At 51.1% G+C, this 20,883-nt stretch overlaps 1 protein-coding gene across 24 annotated transcripts in view; it reads left to right on the forward strand.

Annotated features, from left to right (window-relative positions):
• Positions 1 to 928: 928 nt before the first annotated feature.
• Positions 929 to 20,883, forward strand: part of MAPT (microtubule associated protein tau) — a 96,268-nt gene continuing 76,313 nt past the window's right edge. For 3 of the 24 annotated variants that reach the window (XM_084750041.1, XM_084750031.1, XM_084750037.1), the window contains exon 1: positions 946 to 1,157. The gene's annotated coding sequence lies outside the window, so the exon portion shown is untranslated. Of the gene's footprint in view, positions 1,158 to 20,883 lie in introns of all 24 variants that reach the window. The other 21 variants (XM_084750034.1, XM_084750036.1, XM_084750025.1 and 18 more) reach the window with 17 other exon arrangements.

Consider the following 20,883-nt stretch of genomic DNA (forward strand, 5'->3'; position numbering starts at 1 on the left):
AAAAAAGAAGTCAAGTTTCTGTTTCATCAAGGCAAGAGGGGCCCGCCCCTCTTCATTGTGATGAGCAGGCTCCAGCCGCCCAAGAGCTTTGAGCTTCCGGGAGGTGAGAAATTAAGCTGCAGCCACAACCCACGCCTAGGTGGCTGGAAAGAGGACTAGCAGCCAGTTTCAACCGGAAGTCTGACATCCAGCAGGTGGCCCATCTCCAGCAGACACCTTAAAAATTCTGCTCTCAAGCTGTACAAAGGTGTCTCAATAAAAGATAAAAATAACTTTGTGAAAATGCTTTGCAGTGTGGTAAGCATCATTAGAACTTAACCTATTTTAAGACCTTTCTTAAAAGCTCACAGTTAGAGATACCTAAATGGGTTTGAATGCCCCGTGATTTTTTTTTTCCCCCTCACGAAAACGAAACTGTATTATGATCAAGTTAATCTCCTTCAAGAGGATCTGTCAAGGAAATAATTCCCTTAGGGCATTAACCAAAAAAAGGTGTAAAGAAAGCAAACAGAGGCCCCTGGGAAAGTGGGTGCTATCCGGAAGACCACATTTTGGGAGACTTTGGGGAACCCGCAGGAGGCCTCGGGGTCCAGGGTATACCGCCTGGCGAGCCAGCGAGGGTGCACTGAAAAGCGTTTGACCGCCCGCACACCGCTCCGCCTCGACCCCGCGGGGACAGAGGGAGGAGACCCCTGGACTAGACAAAGGCTGCAGCCCCGGGAGGCCGGGGTGCGCGTGCGCCACGGAGCGCGCGTGCGCGCGGCGGTCAGCTCAGCGGCCCGAGGCGTGGCGGGACCCGGGAAGGGAAGCGAGGACAGACGCGAGCCTGGAGGCTCAGAAGTGGGGGCAGGGAGGGGGAGGGCTGTGGGGCGCTCGCGCGCGCCCCCTGGTAGCCGAATGGGGAAGTGTCCGGGCGGGCCTCACTGCCCTCCCCTCCCCTGAGGAGGTTCGCGCTCCCGTGGCTCGCGCCTGCGCCGCCAGCCGGCCTCGGGAACGCGCTCTCTAGGTCGCGCGCGCGCTCGCAGTCCTCCGCCACCCACCAGCCCGGGCACCAGCAGCAGCGCCGCCGCCACCGCCCACCTTCTGCCGCCGCCGCCGCCACAGCCAACCTTCTCCTCCGCTGTCCTCTTCTGTCCTCGCCTTCTGTCGATCATCAGGTAAGCGCCGCAACTCTAAAACCGGTCCCCATCTGCCCCTGTGCGCCATCCTCCTGCCGCCCCTCGCCCCAGAGATGGATTTAGAGAGCTGGGCATCAGTCAGGCGCAACCGCGGGAGCCCCCTCTGCGCCCTGGGCGCTGCGGAGCTGGGAAAGAACGCGTGCAGGAGATGCACGCACGCGGGCGAGTGCGTATATCTATGTGTGCTGGGGTCCTCACCATCCGCTCCGCGCAAACGGGGGTGGGGGTGGGCTGTGCCCTAAGGGTGGGGCGCGGATGGCTGTGACCTAGGGGAGGGGGGTTCTGTAGTCTGGATGTCCGCCTTTTGCCGCAATGGGCGTGGGTCTGTATGTGTCTGTGTGTGGGGTGTGGGGGCGTCCAACGATGACCCCCGAAACCGAACCTGAAATCAGATTTCTCTGCCGCGATTGTCATCAGTACTACGGAAGGTGTGGATCGGGTTCTAGAAAACAGGACTGCCAGCATGTCTCTCCCCATACCTGCCTGACAGTGATTCTGTCAGGGCCTTCTCCGGCCCTGATTTAAGGCGGTGGCCCGCCCCCTCCCCTATCCCTCCTTCAGATGCCGGCAGGGGACATTTGGGGGCTGGGAGGAATTGGTAGAATGGGGAGGGGTCCATGCGCTGTCACTTTAGGCGCCCTTCCCCCTGCGCGTGCTTGGTACAGTGACAGGGGTAGCGCCGAGCCCGAGAATAGGTAGTGCGCCGACACCAGTATGGAAGCTCCAAGAGGCAGGGGTCACCTGGGCTCGCGGTGTCAGTGGGCTGGCCGGCCGCGGCTTCTCGCTCGAGAGCGCGCACAGACCCACGCGAGGGCTGCAGGTGCATTTCGGGGCGCTTTTCTTTCTCTGCGTTCTGCGCCGGGCTCCCGGCGTGTGCGCTCCCTGCCGGAGGCGCGGGCTGGCGCGCAGGGCTCGCCCCTCACTGCGGCAGTGGGTGTGGACCTGGGGGGGCGAGGAGGGGGAGAGTAGGCTGTGTCTCCTCTCGCTGCCACCCCTCCTCCGGTTTTTTCCCCCCTCTGAATGCGAGGTGCCATCTTTTTGCGGCGAGTCACGTCTCTATCTTAAGCATGCCAAGTGCTGTGGTCAGGCTTTTGAAGGACCCGGCTGGGACCCGCGTTATGGAACAGGAGGTGATGAACAGGGAGATCTTGGCGTTGAGCTTCTGCCGCCATTCGCACCCGAGCATTCACCTGCGGTCTTCTAGGGGAGCTCGCTGCTTTGTTCATCGAGGTTGTGTGATTTAGGATCTGCGCTCTTAGTCGTGGTTTTTTGTTTTTTGGGTTTTTTTTGGGGGGGGGTTGGTTTTCGCTCGACGAGGGTACGAGCTACGCGCTCAGAACAACTCCATCCTTTTTTCACCACTCATTTAAGACCCTTTGTTGGATCTACAGACGTATTGGGGGTCTAGTCACAGTCCCCAGGGCACACATGGACCGGATGTGACCCCGCGCAGCCCTCTCCCGGATTCAGCCCAGAGCCTCAGGGGGGTGGGATTCAAGGTAGACTCTAGTGTGCAGGTGTCCTCAAAGGAACCACGTCCCTCCCCACACCCAGGCTGTCCTGAGGACCACACCCCACCATGTTTCACTGCTAAGGGCTCCAGCTAACCCTTGGGAAGCTCGCCTTCCCACCCTACCACCTTGGAGCGTGTTGCCTCTCCCGGTGGGAGGGGGCATGAGATCCCCTAGGGTCCTGCGGCCACACCCACCCCTCCCAACCCACGAGAAAGGGGGGGGCGCTTAGGGGTTGCCATGGGAACCACACCAGCCAGAGGCGGAACCTCTGGGCGTTACCCCGCCCCTTACTCCGGGGAGATTCAGAACCCTGGGGTAGTCTGACAGGTGCCAGATTGTCCTCGTGGAAGACTGGAGGAAGGATCTCCTCATCTCTGAGGCCAGCATCATTCTCATTGGCACTGGCAACCATAGCCATCCAGACAGGTGCATCTGATATATTTCTATTACAGGCATACTGACCGATATTACTTTATTAATATTATTTGAACGAGGACTTTCATTTAAAAGTCCACAGTTACAACAGCCCTCGAGAAATAGAAAGCAAACAGGTCCCAGCCTCCCCACCCTGCAGCGAGCTCAGTCTTCGAGGTTTTCTGGTTAATTCTACCACTGAAGACAGGTGCGGGCGTGCAGTTTTGAGAACGAGCCGAATCGCCCACCTCAGCTGCCTAGACTGATATGCATTTCTGAGAATGTCTCGGCTGCGGGGGGGGGGGGGGTGGAACACTCTCTCCAGGCCAAGCGGCGGCCTGGGGCTGTGGCGTCGTGGCGGGGCCCGCCCGGCAGAATTTTCCCAAGCCGCTGCAGGATGGATTCAAATATGACCCATTTCTTGCCCTACGATGGGGCTGCTAGGAGGGTTCCTAAGCCAGAAGTCAGGCTCTTGGGATGGACGCGGAAAAGGGAGGCCTGGGAGAGAGCATGTCTATTGCCTGCCGTTAGCCAAAGGTGTCACAGTTCTGTAGGTGGGAGGTCGGCAGGAGCGGGAGGAGCAAGAACATTTCACCCAGCGCAGAAACAAAGCACAGACCACGCGTCTTCGAACCCGCTCCCATTTTGCACTGTGTTGGATGGCGGGCGGGCGGGTGAGGTGCAGTGGTCGCCAAGACCCGAGTTGTTAATGAAAGAACAGCGAGGCTGCTGCAGGGCCCTTCTGCAGAGTTTGAGAGGCTCCCTTCCTGCCTCTGCCTTTGCTTTACCAAACCAGCTCCATCCACCTCAGAAGCTAGAAGTTTGTGCTGTGGAGCGATGAGCCAGCCTGAGCTTAATCAAAAAGGTTCAAGAGCTAAGATTTCACCCACTATTCTCAGCAGATGGGTGAGCCATTTTCTTTCCCGGAGGCTCTTATTCACCCTCTCACGCTCAGGAAGTTTTAATTCCAAGTCTTTTTTTTTTTTGGGGGGGGGGGGTCGTTTGGCGTTGGCTGGATGGTGGAGTCTGGCCTGGAGTGCAGGCCACTTTCGGCTCAGGCCCGGGTCTTTTCAAGACTGCCCAGTTTTTGCAAGGACGGTGCCTCGCCTCCTTCAACTGTCTGGTCTCACGGCAGAAAAAAAAAAAAAGTATGGTTAATTCTGTGGCTACAATTCTGAGATGTCATCTTGTATTTGATACCCCTGCTTGTGTTCGCCACATAAGAATCTCTTGCCTGCTCGCCATTTGCGCAGCTTCTCTAAATGAATGGCTATCCAGCTCCGTGTGCCCATCCCCCCCTCCCTCCGCACCGCCAGACCCGCGGCAGCGACTGCTGAATATTCTGCACCGCTTGCTTTGCTGACAGTTGTGTATAAAGGCAGTAGTAACCTGGCTTGGCTTTCAGGTTCACCTTTGAGATGATTTGAATATTCCTTAGCTTAGCAGGGTTGGTTTTTGGGTGAGTGACAGCCAGCCCATGGTTTGTCTCCCTGGCCCTGCACAGACCCTGTCTACACAGGGTGGAAGGGTGTGGCTTTTAAGTGGCTTCTAGTGTCGGGCTCTGTTCCCCAGAGAGGAACAAAGGAAACAGATAGTGCCCAGGAATTGCAAGAAGAAAGCGTAGTAATGGTGTGATTGAGGTAAGGCCAGGCTTGTTCCCACTGGAAAAATGAGCCCTTGTGCTGAGCACGCTCTCTGACCCACTCGTCCTTGAAGGGCTAGCTAGATAAGCCTGGGGATATGACAGGACTGTGGTGGCCTTTGTGGAGACTGACTTTTCCTTCTCCCTTTTCAACATCAACCTATGCAGTTCACTTGTTGAAATTTTTTTGGAATTGTGTTTTATTCCATCTCCCCTGAGCACGCTGTATATGGCTTCTGTGACTCCATGGCTACGTGCATGAATAGGCATTGTTTTTTCCAATTGAACATATGAACCTTTCCAACTATGCTGTCTCTTCTATTTATTTATCCCCCCTTGATCTCCCTCTTGAAAATAAATCACTTCAAAAGAGATTTAAAAAAAAAAAAAAGTAACTTTAGAGACCTAATATAGAGCTAGACATATAATAAGTGTTTGGTCCATAACTGTTTAACAGATAAGTGAGGAAAATGGAAGAGACAGAGATCAGGAGGGCATCAAGTAGAGTCGGGGTTCATATTCAAGGTCACAGCATCTGGGAAGCTTGGGAACAAACCCAATCTATTGGTCCCTGTGGCCTGCTGTCCATCCTTGCTCTGTTTCAGGCTCCATAGCTTCCACAGGTGACTCACCTGTGGAGCGGAGAGGGGGGCTATCACAGCCCCCCTGTGGGCAGGGTGGCCGTGTTCCTGATGCAGGTGCCCGGGATGGAGATGGGGGAACGCACTCTCCACTCATTCTCCTCACCTCACCCTGTTTTCATCAACCGCCTCAGAGACCCTCTTTCCTCTACACCCTCAGAGACTCACCTGACTATGGCGCACACTACAGTTGAGAAGGAGAGATGTCCCTGTCCCCCTAAGTGGGGCCTCATAAGGCTACTGAGCCTTGATTCTCTTCCTGGAAAATAGTGGTCCTCAGTGGGGTGGCTGAACTGTCTAGCAAGTCATGAGGGTTGCGGGGGGGGGGGGGGGGGCAGGGGAGAGAATGCTGCTGTTGGCATCTTGTGGCTAGAGGCCAGAGATGCTGCTACACGTTATAGGACAGTCGCCAAATGGCACTGGTACTGGCATAGAGCAGCCCTACCGTAGAAACAGTGTTCCTCTGGCACTTTTGCCTCAATTATATTTACTGAGTGTGTTCTAGGAGGGCTGCCTGCTGCTGGAGATGACCTCATATGGTTCTCACAGCTACGTCACTGGAGAGTGGCGGCTGCTACCCACTGACAGCCAGGGAAGCTGAAGCCCAGAGAGATTTATAACCAACTAAGGATGCATAGGCACATGACACACAGCTGAGCCCCCATGAGGTTTAAGACACCTTTGTGGGCTAGCCTGGGAACCTGGTCAGGCTTTCCAACCACCCAGTCCTTTTTTGCAAGAGTCTGACTGGATAACAGGCTAGAATACGTTACAGAGGTGTGGATTTAAGTCCTTGGCGTCTGATTCTGACATCTGGAACACAGGGTTTCACTCCACCTTGGTGTTCTGTTTATCAGACAGAGAAGGAATCTTCCCCCAGGGACCTCAACCCCCCACCCCACCCCACCCCACTGAGAGACTCTGGACTCATCTGTTATGTTATAAGGGGCAGCCAGGTTTGATTGGCTCAGAGGCAACTGTTAATTAAGAGTGGGGGATCAAAGGTGGGGGAAATGGCTCAGCTGTTAAGAGGCCTGCCTCCCAGCATGAGGCCCTTTCTAAGTTCAGATCCCTAGCACTTCCATAAATGCTGAGTCTTTCAGTATGCCTCTGTTAACCCAGTGCAGGGCAGGGATGGAAACAGGTGGGTCCCGGCGGCTCACCATCCAGAAAGCGGAGCCAGCCTCACGGCCTCCGGGTTCATGGAGAGACTCTGTCCCTAAAAATAAGGTGGAGAGTGATACAGGAAGACACCAAATGTCAACCCACATACAAATATGTATATACACCCCACACAAGTGCACGTGCACGTGCACACGCACCACACACACACACACACAGCATACATACAGAAACAGAGGTTGGAAGGTCTGTGGCCAGGGTGAAACTGCTGAGGCTTGGGGCATGGCAGATTCCTGTCTTAGATTGTGTCCCTTTCAGAGGGTGAGCATTGCCCCCCCCCCATAGCTGAAAACTGTGGACATATGTGGAGTTGTGGTTACGAGCAACCCTCATTTACAAGCATCCCAATTCTCCCCCGGGCGAGCAGCATGGACCCTGGAGGCTGTACCTGCTGCCTGGCCAGCCCCTGAAGTGCATGATGCTCTGGAGACAGTTTTGGCCATGGGCCCACTGCTGCTCTCTGTGAGAGAAGTACGGCAGCTGCAGGTGAGCAAGCCTTCCTTCTACCCCCGCCAGCGTCAGGGATGGCACATACGCCATCACGCTTGCTTCACTACTGACACCCGGCCAAAGCGGTGGCTGGCCAGTAAGTCCTTCCCTGCCTCCACTTCTAGACTTCTGCTCCTGGGGCTCCCACGGAACACGGGGAGGCAGTGTTGAGGTCACCCTCAGAGAGCTGCCGCATTCAGGGTTGTTCTGTAGACGTGTGGGTAGAACAGGTTTCTGCAAGATGTGAGCCCAAGGGACTTCCAGGCTCTATCTTAACTTTTTCCCTTTGCTCAGGTGCCAGCAGGCTCATTGCTGAGCCCAATCGGCTACTCAATAGAAAAAAAAAACAAAACAGGAAATGCATCTTGCCCCTCAGCTGCGCAGGGAAGTGTTGCAAGTGCCAGGAGAGTAGGCGCCCAGCACAGAGCTGTGTCTCACAAGGAGAAGTCATTTGGTTAGGAGCCCTTGGATGCCAGCCCCAGCTTCCCAAAAATCCAACCTATGGTAGAGCTTAGCTACTTGGGTTTTTTTTTTTTTTTTTAATATTTATGTGACCTGGGGTATTATTAGTGTCTATCTAGAAGGTTGCCAAGGCATTTAAATGAGGCAGTGTGGTACCTAGCATGGCCTGGCATGTGGCTGCTCAGTAAATGCCATCCTTAACAGTATCCTTCAGATGGACACGTGTGGTAACATATGGAGGTATCTTGGGCCACTGGTGTTGGAATAAATTACACCAAGTAGGAACCCAGCCCAGATCCTCTGGAACCAGGCATTGTTGTTTGGACGGAAGTGGATCTCCGAGATCACACACACACACACCACACACACACACACACACACACACACACACACACACACACACACCCATGTTTAAATGTACACACAGAACTCTTGCTACAGCAAGGACGGGCACTTGTCTGTTGTCCTGCTTCTGTGTGCTTCCTTCCTGAAACCTGCTCCATGCCAGGAATAGACTACAAGCTCCCCACAGCAGCCTTCACTACATGCCCATTGGCCCTCCCTCCCTCCCTCCCTCCCTCTCTCCCTCCCTTGTTGGAACGGTGACCCGGCTCAGTGTGTTAGGGCCAGAGGCCTTCTGGTTTACTCATTGAATAAAAGTGAGCGACCTTCCTGGCAGATGGTGTTAAGGAGACAAATGTTAAGTAAGCCACACTCCTGGGGTACGAAGCCTAGGAACTCCAAGCTCCCAATAAGCAGAGTCGTGTGTGAGTCCAGATAACAAGTTAAAGAAGCATTCTAGTCACTTTTAGGAATCATTTTTTTCTTTAGTTATGTGTGTGTGTGTGTGTGTGCATGTAAGGGTGCCCTCAGAGGCCAAAAGACCACCAGATCTGACCTCCTGGAGCTGGAGTTACAAGGGGTTATAAGCCACGGATATAAGTGCTGGGAACCAAACCTGAGTCTTCTACAGGAGGAGTACATGCTCTTAACCACTCATCCATCTCTCCAGCCCCTTGAACCGTGTGTGTGTGTGTGTGTGTGTGTGTGTGTGTGTGTGTGTGTGTATAATTTACTTAATGTGTGTGTGTGTGCATGCTATAGTTCACATGTGGAGTTCATAGAACAATTTATGAGAGTCATTTCTCTTCCAACATCAGCTCAGTAACAAGCACTTTACCTGTTCAACCTTCTCTCTGGACTTGTTTATACCTTTTGGGGGGAAAAGGTCTTATTTGTGTGTGCATGTGTGTGTATGCTCATGTGGTATATGTGTGTATACATGTTGTATGCATGTGTACAAACAGGTGGAGGCCAAGGGGCAACTTCAGATTGCCCCTACATTGCTTTCCACTTTATTTACTTATTTGTGTGTTTATTATTTTATTTTATTTTATGGGTATTTGACCTACCTGTACGTGTGTGCACCGTGTTCATGCCTGGTGTCCATACAGGCCAAAAGAGGGTATTGGATCTCTGGGGCTGGAGTTACAGATGTTGTGAGCTGCCATGTGGGTGGTGGGAATCAAGCTTGGGTCCTCTGGAAGGACAGCCAGTGCTCTTAACCACTGAGCCATCTCTCCAGTCCCCTACTTATTTTTGAGGCAGCATCTCTCAGTGAATCCAGAGCTCAGCAATTGATTAGACTGGCTGGTTCGGGAGTTCTGGGATCTCCTTCTCCATCCCTGCTTGGGCTCACAATGCTGGCTTTACAGATGAACTGAGAATCCTACGGCTTAGTGGGTGGTGCCTCGGGAGGAAAAGGGCTTGCCACAAAAGCGTGAAGACCTGAGTTCAGATCCCCAACACCCACATACAAGCCCGGTAAAGCAGTGGTGGTCCTCGTGTTTTCAAGACAGGCTCTTTACTGATCTCTTCCCAGCCACCAGCTTGTACTTGTATTATGTTACAGTACAGTACTTGCTACAGTAAGATATAATAGCTATGCAGTGGGTTCCAGTTGTGCAATTACTATAGAAAATAGGCTAGACAGAGGATGGTTCTGAACAAGCCCAGATAGCCTTGAGCAAGAGCCTGACTGCAGGAGGCTGCCCTGGCTGCAGACAGGCCCTGTGGACCCCAGCCTTGAGAAGATGCTCTTTCATTTCTTCCTGCAAGAGGCCAGGAAGGCACCTACCAGGGAGACTTTTGTTAAAGTTAAAGGCCGGTGTACTCCCGCCTGCCCACCTTTTGATTGTCTTTAAGGCCCCCTGGAATACACATCAGACTCAAACTTACATTCATTGCACTCCTCTTAGGAAAAAGTTTTATTCAAGGTCCAGCAACGCAAAGAAAGTTTGAAATCGACAGGAAGTGACTCTGAAGTCACTGACAATGGCATTTCATCAGTGGCCCTTCCACCCCCTGGCTAAATCAAGGCCATCAGGGAGAAGAGGGACAGACATGACCTCTGGTCCCTGTTGCTCCTTCTCCCTCCAGCCTGAGGCTAGTGTGAGTGATGCCGTCTGGTATCTACGCCACAGCTGTGCCACAGAAAACCCAGGGATGTACTTTGGTCTTGATGTCTTCCTGCCTGGGACACCAAGGATAGAAGAAAACTTCTGGGTCCATCACTGCCTGTCACGTGGTCTGCAGCCATGTGATGATACGCAGGGAATGCTGGGAAGACCCAGTGGGTGGAACCACGGAAGGGTGCCTTCCTCAGGAGAGCTCTTCCCTCTGAATGCATCAAATTATGTGTGGCGCACACCTTTAATACCAACACTTGGGAGGCAGAGGCAGGTGGATCTCTGTGAGTTCGAGGCCAGCCTGGTCTACAGAGCAAGTCTAGGACAGCCTTGGCTGATGTTAAGAAAGAGAAACCCTGGGGGCATGGGGGGTGTGGAGTGAAAACCAATGAAGTAAAACAAACTAACACAAACCCTCAAAATCGTTCTCTATAAAATCTAGTCCTGCCGTTGATTACATGGCACGTCAGGAGGTGTATGTGTCTGTGTGTGCCTCTGTGTGCACAGGCTTGTGCGTGCCTGTTTGTGAGTGTGTAGAAGCCACTGGCTGAGGTTGGGTGTCTCCCTCCAGGGCCCCACACCTCGTTGTTTTTTATTTTTATTTTATTATCTTATACGTATAAGCATTTGCCTGCGTGTGTGTCTGAATAGCGTGTGTGTGTGTGTGTGTGTGTGTGTGTGTGTGTGTGTGTGTGTGTGTGTGCCTGGTGCCTGTGGAGGTCAAAAGAGGCATCAAATTCCCTCCGAAGGGAGTTACAGATGACCCCAGGTCCTGCGGAAGAGCAGCAGGCAGTGCTCTTAATTACCAGACTACCACTTCAGCCCCTTACTTGAGCTCCCGGTGTCACACACACACACACACACACACACACACACACACACACACACACTGCCACAGCTGGGTTTTATGCGGGCTCACTGGGGATCTGAACTTAGCTCTTCATGTTGCACTTGACCCACTGAGCCACCACCCCCCCCCCCGCAAGGAAGCCTCAAGAACACTTATTTCCCCAAAATTATTTGTCTTACCTTATCCTTACCTGGTGGCCTTACCCCGCCCCTGCCAAAAGAGGATTGCCACTGAGCTAGGACTCTGAGACCAGTCCTGAGAGAAGGTTTCAACTTAAAAACTGTCTTTGGTTCCACAGCCAGAAATGTGAATATTGACTATTGCATGTCTGGAGTTTTTATATTGAGCTTGCTGAAAACCCGGTCACTTTTTAACTTTGGTATTGGCAGTGCATCAGAATGTAAGTAAATTTATGTTAATAGCCAGAGGGAAATCTGTGTGAATAAAACAGTGTAACCACCAGATGCCTCTGGGGACAAATAGGAACAGGTCTCTTTCAAAGCTGCCTGCCCATTGCCTAGAAGACTAGGACAGAATTCGGAGGTATCACAAGCCTATTTCCTGCTTAGCCTTTTTCCAGAAGAACACAGGAAACACTACATGGCCTTAATATGCTTTGGGCACAGTGGTTCAGTCTTGGCCCCGCCCCTATGTAGCCAGCTAACAGGAGGATGGATTTTGTTTAAAAAAAAAAAATCCTAAATCCGCTTAAATATTGAATGATCTTCTCTCACTCACGGGACCTTCTGGAAGCCTATTGAATTTTCTCCTCCAATCAGCCTCTTGAGGATGATATGCTCAGTGAGGTGCTCAGTGCTGGGGTGAGCTCCTCCTCCTCCTGGCTCCAAAGTCCCTCCCTTCCTGAGCTATGCCTGGGAAAAGGCTGGTCATGGCTGTGCTGTTCCCTGCAGGCTGTCAGTAAGGACTGAGTACATTGAAACGCAAGCCTTTTGGTATCATAAAGTATTATAAGCAATCACAAGCCCGTGTTTAGTGGCTGATAGAGAATTGCAAGAAAAAAATTCTTTTGATAAGTACGCTTCGTGCTTAAAATAAGATTTGAGACTCAATTCATTATTTGTTGCTGATAAGACTGAATTACAAAAGCCAGTGCGGCCCGGTGGTGGTGGTGGTGGCGGTGGTGGCAGTGGTGCACACCTTTAATCCCAGCACTTGGGAGGCAGAGGCAGGTGGATCTCCGTGAGTTCGAGGCCAGCCTGGACTACAGAGGGAGTTCCAGGACAGCCAGAGCTGTTACATAAAGAAACCTTGTCTCAAAAAAACCAAACCAAACAAACACACAAAAAAACAAAACAACAACAACAAAAGCCAGTGAGGTGTGGTCTTGGTCATCACCCCCAGCAGCATCTTGAATCTAATTACCAATTTCCCATTAGCCAATGAGAGATTTTTGGCAAAGATGGAGAATTCCTGGACCTCTATCCTTCATCTGTGAAGTGGGAATGATGTAGTCTTCCCTTGAAGTGAAGCGGGTGGTAAGGCCTCAGCCTCAGTTTTCACCAGCTAGTCATAGAACAGGAATGAGCCAATCCGTAAGAATTCCTTTGGGCATCTCAGAAGTCAGTGCACAGGGAGGGGCTGTCTCCCAGGAGATGCCTGATCAGATCTGTGATGCCTGAAATGGTGCAGCTGCTGCCACCTTGCTCCTGCCTCCAGCCACCAGGCAGCTGGTCCCCTGTGGTGAACACTGGGTCAGCATGGGCCCAGGCCCAGAAGGACGAACAGGCCACCACAGTCAAAGTCTGTCCCCGTTTTTGGAGAGGAGGAGGAGACCCAAAATCAGGGTGCAGGACAGTGGGTGGGGTGACCTCAAGTGAGTTCTAGCCCATGCCAGTGCTGGCTTCTCCAGAAAGGGGCTGAGACTTCCTCTCGGGCTCCAGTTGTGACCATTGAATGGAATTTCCTGGGAGCGTTCCCATTTTTTTTTTAATGGAATTTTCAGCTTCTTCCTAATTGATGCAGACTTGATACAGAACCCCATAGTCTAAACTTTCCCAGGGTGGGACCCTCCCTGCCAGCCAGTTTAGCATACGACAGGAATAGACAAAGGCAAGAGTAAACTAGAGACGGACGTTGACTGACAACGTGATACTTCTGTGGCTCATTAACTAAATGGCCTGAACTGAGCAGCAGCTGGGCTGAAGTTCATTGGTTTCATCCTGTGCGTGGACGTTTTCTTGGCCCTTGCCCTCCTGCTCCCCTCATTACTGGGGATTGAACTCTTGGGGCTTCATGCTGACTGAGCAAGGGTGCAATCACATTCACAGCATGCGGGAGGTTTCTGAAGTATGGGGCTTTGGGAAATGTGTAGGGCCAGTGTATAACCCCATTCTACCGGGGCCATTGGCTCCTCCTTAGGGTTGTGCTTCAGTGTCTACTGACCCAACATCCCTGCTCCTTAGGAAGCCCAAGAGCCATTGCCCCTCCCACTTGGGTTGTTGACGATGCCCGCCATCTTCCAGTCCCTTATGTGGCAAACTACCATCTTAAGCTCTCAATCCACATCCTGGTGTTTCCTGCAGACATCGCTCAACCAGCTCTTGTCTCTCTAGTTCTACTTTCACTGACTCCAAAAACGAGTTTGGTTTGTACAACAACAATAATTCCTAACGTCAGTTGTAAAGTTTATGTCCAACCCCAGTTTGCATCCCGTTGCCAAACTCTTTCCAGAGCAGCATGGTGTCCGCCATGCCCGTGTCCACCCGTAAACTCTGTCACACGCTAAGCCAAGCCTGCGCTCATGCCTGCCACCCAGACTCTGGCGCCCCTCCCACTTTTCACTGCCAGCCGGCTACCATATCTCCTGCATAGATGGTACCCGCTTGTTGCCCTCATCCACGTGACACTGCATAGGCAGAGCCCTCCTCACCTGTGTAGAACTTGCGTCACCTTGCAGTCTCCTCCTCTCTGAGGCTATCGAGTGTACTCTCGATCCAGGAGCCCCCAGACACTTCCTCTCCCCCCCTCATACCCACTGCAGGAGCTCCTGTCTAGCTGTGGCCCTCTAGTCTTGCTTTGTGTGAAATTTCTGTCTCCCCCAGGGTTCTCTGTCAACTATGCACCGGCTGGCTCCCATAGTGCGTGCACAGTTGCCCAGGCAGCACTCAGAACCCAGAATGTGCTGTTTTTGTTTTTGTTTTCGTTTTAAGCCGGGGTCTCACTCTGGAGCCTAGGCTGGCCTGGATCTCACTAGGTAGTTCAAGTGAACTTCAAACTCATGGCAATCCACCTGTGTCAGCTGTGCCTGCTGGAACACTGGGTGAATACGGCTGCTTGCTCATAGGCTATGCAGGCTGGTGCTAGGTGAGCCTGACCTGTTTAAACAAGGCAAAGCCTTGTCCTGATGATCCATAGTCCCACTGCTCTGAGCACCTAAAAATAAAAATTTAAAAATTATAACATTTTCTTTGAGATGGCATTCTGTTCTACTTCAGACCAACCAACCAACCAGTCTCCTCTGTGATCTAGATCTGTTCATCTATATGAAGTCACAGAACACAGCAATTACTGGTTGCATTTATTTTACTGCAAACAGTGCCTCAGTCCTCTTTCCTCCATGAGGCTGGGTTGCTTTGCAGAGAAGCAAAGAAATCTGGGGCCTTAAGAAAAATCCAGATGGTGTCTTAAACCCAGGTCTGCCCCCTATCAAAGCCCTTGGGGCCTCCCCGGTCAGGCTCCATGCTCTCTGCCAGCCCCCGGGAGCCAAAGGACCTGTCTTTAGTGCTAAGAATCTGGGAAGCATGCCCTACGAACGGGTCACTTGCAACACGAGCCTGAAGAAATTATTTTAACCTCCTGAAAGCAAGCCTCTAAAACCAAGCCGCTGCTTCATGTGGCCCATGACGGCAGATCCAAATTTAGCATCGTGGACAGGTCCACACTTAACCAAGCTCCACTCTCTTAAAAACCTTCCAGCTCATAGAAAGCGTGGAAAAACATGAACACCCACCACAGTGGCATGAGGTTCCCAATGATCAGAGGCTGGAAGATGAGTGTGAGAGGAGCCGTGTGTAAATAAACTCAGGCAGCGTTCCCCAGGGAGAGAGTCAGGGGACAGAGTCCCTGGATGAGCAGACAAAGGTAGCCTCCACTGCTGAGGAGGAGGAGGAGGGTCAAGGTGGGTGTTGGGTGGGTGGGACAGAGGGAGACCCTGTGGTGTGCATCCCCCAGCCTGTCGGTCCCCTGACTGACTGTCCTTAGGAACTCCTGTGCTTTACACTCTGGGACCCAGAAGAGGGAAGTGATGGGAACAGAGGGAGCTGTTCCCCAGTAAGGCCAGGGTTCTCTTAACTGGACTGCAATGATGGCTCAGGGCGCTTGCTTGCATTGAGATCTATCTCCCCACAGCTCCGCCCTCTGACAGAGACAGCAGCCCATTTCTGTTCCCTCTGCCTCCCACATTCTTGCCAGCATTTTCTAGAACTCTACCAGCTGCAAAGCGAAGATACCATATGTGAGCGGTCTATAAAAGGTATTCAGGGAGACAAGCGAGGAGATCTATAAGAAAGCCTTAGAAGTACTGTAGCCGAGGGGCACAGTCCCACTCTGCGGAGAGCTGCAGAGCGGGTGTCTGGGCCTGCCCTGTATGTGGGTGGCAGCAGGTAAAAGGCTGTCTCTCTCTCGGTAGCCCACTAGACAGCTGGTCGCATCAGTGTTTGGGGACCTCATTGCCAAAGGTCGTGCCAGGTTAAGATTCGAGACCATCTTCACTCTGACTCTAATAGTGAGGTCCCTAAGGGTTGCCACTTGCTAGTGGGACAAACCCTGCCTCCCAGTGGGTCCCAAGTTCTCAAAAAAATGCTTGAGAAAACCCTTCTGTATTTACTAAAGTTGGTGTTAGTTTGGATAAATTTAGAGAAGGTGAGTCATTTTAAGTTCTGAGTGTTTGAGATCAGTGAGTGACATGGGTCACCTGATGCAGGCACAGCAGAGGGGCATGGTGGCATACACCTTTAATCCCAGCACTCAGGAGGCAGAAGCAGGCAGGCAGGTCTCTGTGAGTTCAAAGCCAGCCAGGGCTACATAGTGAGAGCCTGTCTCAAAACAAAACACAAGAAAACAAAAAAGTTCAGGCACAAGACAGACTCCTGGGAGGGCTCCGTATGCAGTATGATTTCACCATTTTGAAGTGTGTCTCCTGAACCCCAGGTTATAATCAAGGTGACAGTACTCTATAGTTTTCATGGTGTCATTTCAGTCTCAACAGGAGCCTGTATGTTAAGAATTCTTTCTCAGGGGCTGGAGAGATGGCTCAGAGGTTAAGAGCACTGGCTGTTCTTCCAAAAGTCCTGAGTTCAATTCCCAGCAACCACATGGTGGCTCACAACCATCTATAATGAGATCTGGTGCCCTCTTCTGGCAGACAGAACATTGTGTACATAATAAATAAATAAATCTTTTTTTAAAAAAAAGAATTCTTTCTCAGCTGGGCATGCTTTTTCAGCTGGGCGTGGTGGCGCACGCCTTTAATCCCAGCACTCGGGAAGCAGAGGCAGGCAGATTGCTGTGAGTTCGAGGCCAGCCTGGTCTACAAAGCGAGTCTAGGACAGCCCAGGCTATCACAGAGAAACCCTGTCTCGAAAAATAAAAAAACAAAAAAGAATTCTTTCTCCCCAGGTATGTATTACGGTGCTAGAGCTGTTGCCCGGTGTGTGCAAGGCCCTAGATTCTATTCCTGCCATCATGAAAGGGAAACGGGAAGCTAGTCAGAAGCTCTGTGGGTAAAGGTGTTTCCACCTGAGCTTAACCCCGCCGTCCCAATTGGCAGGGGAAGACTGGTTCCCAGAAGTTTTCCTCCTACCCTGACTTGGGGCACGCGTGCACCTCCACCTATACATACATCATGCGCAGGAACACATGTGCGCCAATTAAAGTTTTTTTTTTTAAATCTTAGAAAGAGGGGGGAAAAAAAGAAGACACCAGGACACTGAGATATGCAGAGTTATGGTGGGGTTCAGGAAAGCCAAGGGGTACCTGAAATCTTCTGGCTAGTTGGAGGCAGGTGGGGAATTTGAACCCAGGATTTCCCCGTAACCCCAGTGCTCTCCTGAGGGGGCCCTACAAGTGGTTAACTGTAGCCTCTGTGCAGGAGGATAGACAGACCTCACCAAAGACAAAGAAATGGTTGCCTGTCTGTCTGTCTGTCTGGATTGGTCAGAAACCTTATAGTTTATATCATATGATAAATAAAGACACAGATTGCTTTCTCCTTTAATGTAAAAACTAAAACTATCCCGTATAAGCTGTGCTTGGGTGTAGGTGTAACTTGTGGGTACAGTGTTCCCCATACTGTAGCAATGGGGGATAGGGGAGAAGAAACTCCCACAACCCAGACGGCCCCAAGGGAAGCTTGTGACTCCTGGGGTGTTGGCACATTGTACCACATTATGAATCCTTCTACACTGGGTGGGTGGGGGGGGTCGTCAAAAGAGGCTGAGGCCAAGACCCAAGCTCACCCACATTTCCAAGGACCCAGAAGACACAGGAAGAGAAAGAGCCACTTCATGTAAATGTAGCCCCAGTTAAGTAACTCGTCTTCAGATACAAGTTATTTTTTTTCCTAAAACTAAAGTCTAAAAATAGGAAAAAGAATTTAAAGATAATTGGTAAATTAATGAGTTTCTGTCTAGTGTCTAATCAAATTGCTCCCGCCCCCTTTCTCACTGCTTATGTGGAAGTCCCATGATAGTCTGTTTCAAGCCTCCCCGGGGAACAAGCTCCTCAATTCTCCTGTATGTTGACGGGAGTTTCCCCTCTGTGTCCTCAGCCCCTGCTGGGCACAGAGTGAGTGCTGTTCACCACTCAGTGCCTGCTCAGTGGACAAACAAATGGATATGGCTTCATGAATGACCGTAGTGTGAGCTACAGGATGTACAGGGAAGGACAGTGAGCCCAGGTGTATGCGTTCATCTTTCCGTCTTCTGGAGAGTAGTCACTTTTTCTGCATTTGGGGTTTGCATGTTAAAAGTAGAAAGACACGCAGTGTGTGTGTGTGTGTGTGTGTGTGTGTGTGTGTGTGTGTGTGTGTGTTAGTTACAATCCTCTTTTTCTTTTCTTTTCTGTGGTTTTTCAAGATAGGGTGTAGCAGAGCCCTAGCTGTCCTGGAACTTGCTCTGTAAACTAGGCTGGCCTCGGAACTCAGAGATCAGCTTGCCTCTGCCTCCTGAGTGCTGGGATTAAAGGCGTGTGGCACCACCGCCCCGTTACAGTCATCCTTTTAAAAGCTAAGCCAGGTGCCTTTAAGTTCCCCCTGAACACTGGAGTGGCACCATGAAACCATTAGTCCGACTTCAGTGACAAGGGGTCTTTGTGAACAGGGTTGGGTTTGTGGCTTGGGTCAAAGTTAATCCCTGGCACTCCAGCCGCCGCCTAGAGTCCGGTTTCCAGACAGAGCTGTCAGATCAGGCCTGGAGAGATTGCTCAGTGGTTAAGGGCTCTGGCTGTTCTTCCAAAGGTTCTGGCTTCAATTCCCAGCACCCACACAATGGCTTACAGCTGTCTGGAACTCTAGTCCCAGAAGGATACGATGCTTTCTGCTCACTTCCAAGGGCAAGAGGCATGCATACGGTGCACACACATGAGTGAACCCTCAAGCAAAGCACTCATATATATAAAATAAGTAAATAAATAATATTTAAAGCAAAAAACAACTGAGATTGGCAAAATAGAACACAGGCTGTCCAAGAGCTAGAAGGATGGCTCGTTGGTTAAGAGATGGTACTGCTCTTCCAGAGGATCCAGGCTCAGTACCCAGCTCCCACACCCTGTCACTCAACTCCAGGAGAATCCAATATCCCCTTCTGGCCTCCAGGGGCCCTGCAGTCCTGTGCACATACCCTACCTCTTCACACACATAACTAAAAATATAATCTATGGCTAGGTGTGGTGGCGCACGCCTTTAATCCCAGCACTTGGGAGGCACAGGCAGGCGGATCGCTGTGAGTTTAAGGCCAGCCTGGTCTACAGAGCGAGTCCAGGACAATCAAGGCCTCACAGAGAAACCCTGTCTCAAAAACAAACAAAACAAAACCAAAAAGGTATTTGGTCTTAATCCCCAAATCCTGGGACCTTATTAGCTAAAATGGTCTTTGCCGCTGTGGTTACATTAACGGTCTTATGATGGAGAGGGACAGCTGGGTTATCCTGGTGCAAGCTATGGCTCAGTGGTAGTGCATTTGCCTAGCATGCATGAGGTCCCAGGTTCAATCCCTGGGAGTTAAGGACACACACACACACACACACACACACACACACACACACAAATATAATGGAAAAGGCAATGTGGTGATGGAAGCAAAGATCAGAGTGACATGGCCACAAGCTAACGATAGCTGGTAGCCATTGAAAAGGCAAACAAGCAAGGGTCTTTGCTTTCAACCCTAGGAGGAAGTACAGTCCAGCTGACACTTTGATTTTTTTTTTTTTTTGAGACATAGCATTACTCTATAACTCAGGCTGGTCTTGAACTCAGTCTATATCCCAGCTGGCCTCAAACCCACGGTGATCCTCCTGCCTCAGCCTCTCAAGAATTGAGCTTACTCGCTTGTGCCACCACACCTACCTTCTGCATTGTGCCTCTGCCACCTGAGCTGCCCCTAGGAATTTCACAGCCTGAGGAGCCTTCCTAGCCTTTCAGTGATGGGTTGCACAGCCCTGCTGAACAAGAAGACATGACAACCGTCCTAGAAGATGCCAGAAGATGCTGATGGGTCCATATTCCCAGAATAACTTTCAAGGAAAGTGGGTCAAAATGTTTCCATAGTCTCCTGTCACACCACACACTGAGAGGTGTTGAACGGGAGGCCACTGTGAAAGACTGACACCCCACTTTCCCGTGTGAGGATGCCTCCTCCCAAGCCAGCGTGGAGGTGAGCACAGGCTAGCTCAGTAAAGGTTTCTTTGTATCACTGTTGTCTTTCACACCTGGGCAGTTCCCTACACTCAGGGATTCACAGTTCTAGACCCATAAGGGCCTGGAGCCATTCAGAATAGGCCTTGCTTCTAAGACCCCAGGATTGCTCTCCAAATACTAAGGGCTTGTGGAAGAAAAAAAAAAATATATATATATATATATATACACACACACACACACACACATACATACATACATACATATATTCATACATAAATACATACCCAGGAAGGCAAGGAAATGGAAACAGGCAGTCTGCGCATTTCTTCCCTTTCCAAACAGGAAGTGCCACCAGCCCTGGAGAGGCAGGGGAAGCAGGAGAGGAGAAAAAACATGAAAGGCTGTTTGGTGCCACCTGTATAGGTGGCTGGTTAGACCTTGGTGAGATGTCCTCGCTGTGTGCCGGACACCAGAGACCTGAAAAGATGTAAGCTGTGACTACAGCCTGTCAACCAGGCAGCAGCGTATGACCAAGTATCGCCCGCTTGAGAATTCATCTTTGCAGTGTGAGCAAAGGTTACATGTGGGGACTGTCACTGTCTTGTGACAGTCGGGGAGGAACTGCTTAATGGAGTGTGGTCCTTAAAGAAAGGCAGTGTATCCCTGCATGCTGCTGTAGGTGCAGGGTTAGATGCATGGTTCCCGGAGAGCAAGGTGCACGTGGCTGGTACCAGTAGTTAGTAAAGGAAGGCATGTGCAGTCTATAAAGCCCCACTCAGAAGGAGAGCCAGAAGTCAAGAGAGACGGAACTCAGTTTCAACACAGCCTCTGTGGGGAGCAATTCTGAGTGAAACACACGAGAGGCCATTTTCACTCTTTTTCTATACTTCATTCTTTTTCCTCTGTGTATGTATTGCTTTATTAAAAGATAAATGTAGGGGCTGGAGAGATGGCTCAGCGGTTAAGAGAACTGACTGCTCTTCCAGAGGTCCTGAGTTCAATTCCCAGCAATCACATGGTGGCTCACAACCATCTGTAATGTGATCTGATGCCCTCCTCTGACATGCAGGTGTACATGCAGGTATACATGAATGTGTACTAGCAAATACATCATAAATAAATAAATCTTTATGTTTAAAAAAAGATAAATGTAGCCCAGCACTCAGGAGGG

Source organism: Acomys minous (genome assembly GCF_964271855.1).
Source record: "Acomys minous genome assembly, chromosome: 12".
Taxonomy (NCBI): domain Eukaryota; kingdom Metazoa; phylum Chordata; class Mammalia; order Rodentia; family Muridae; genus Acomys; species Acomys minous.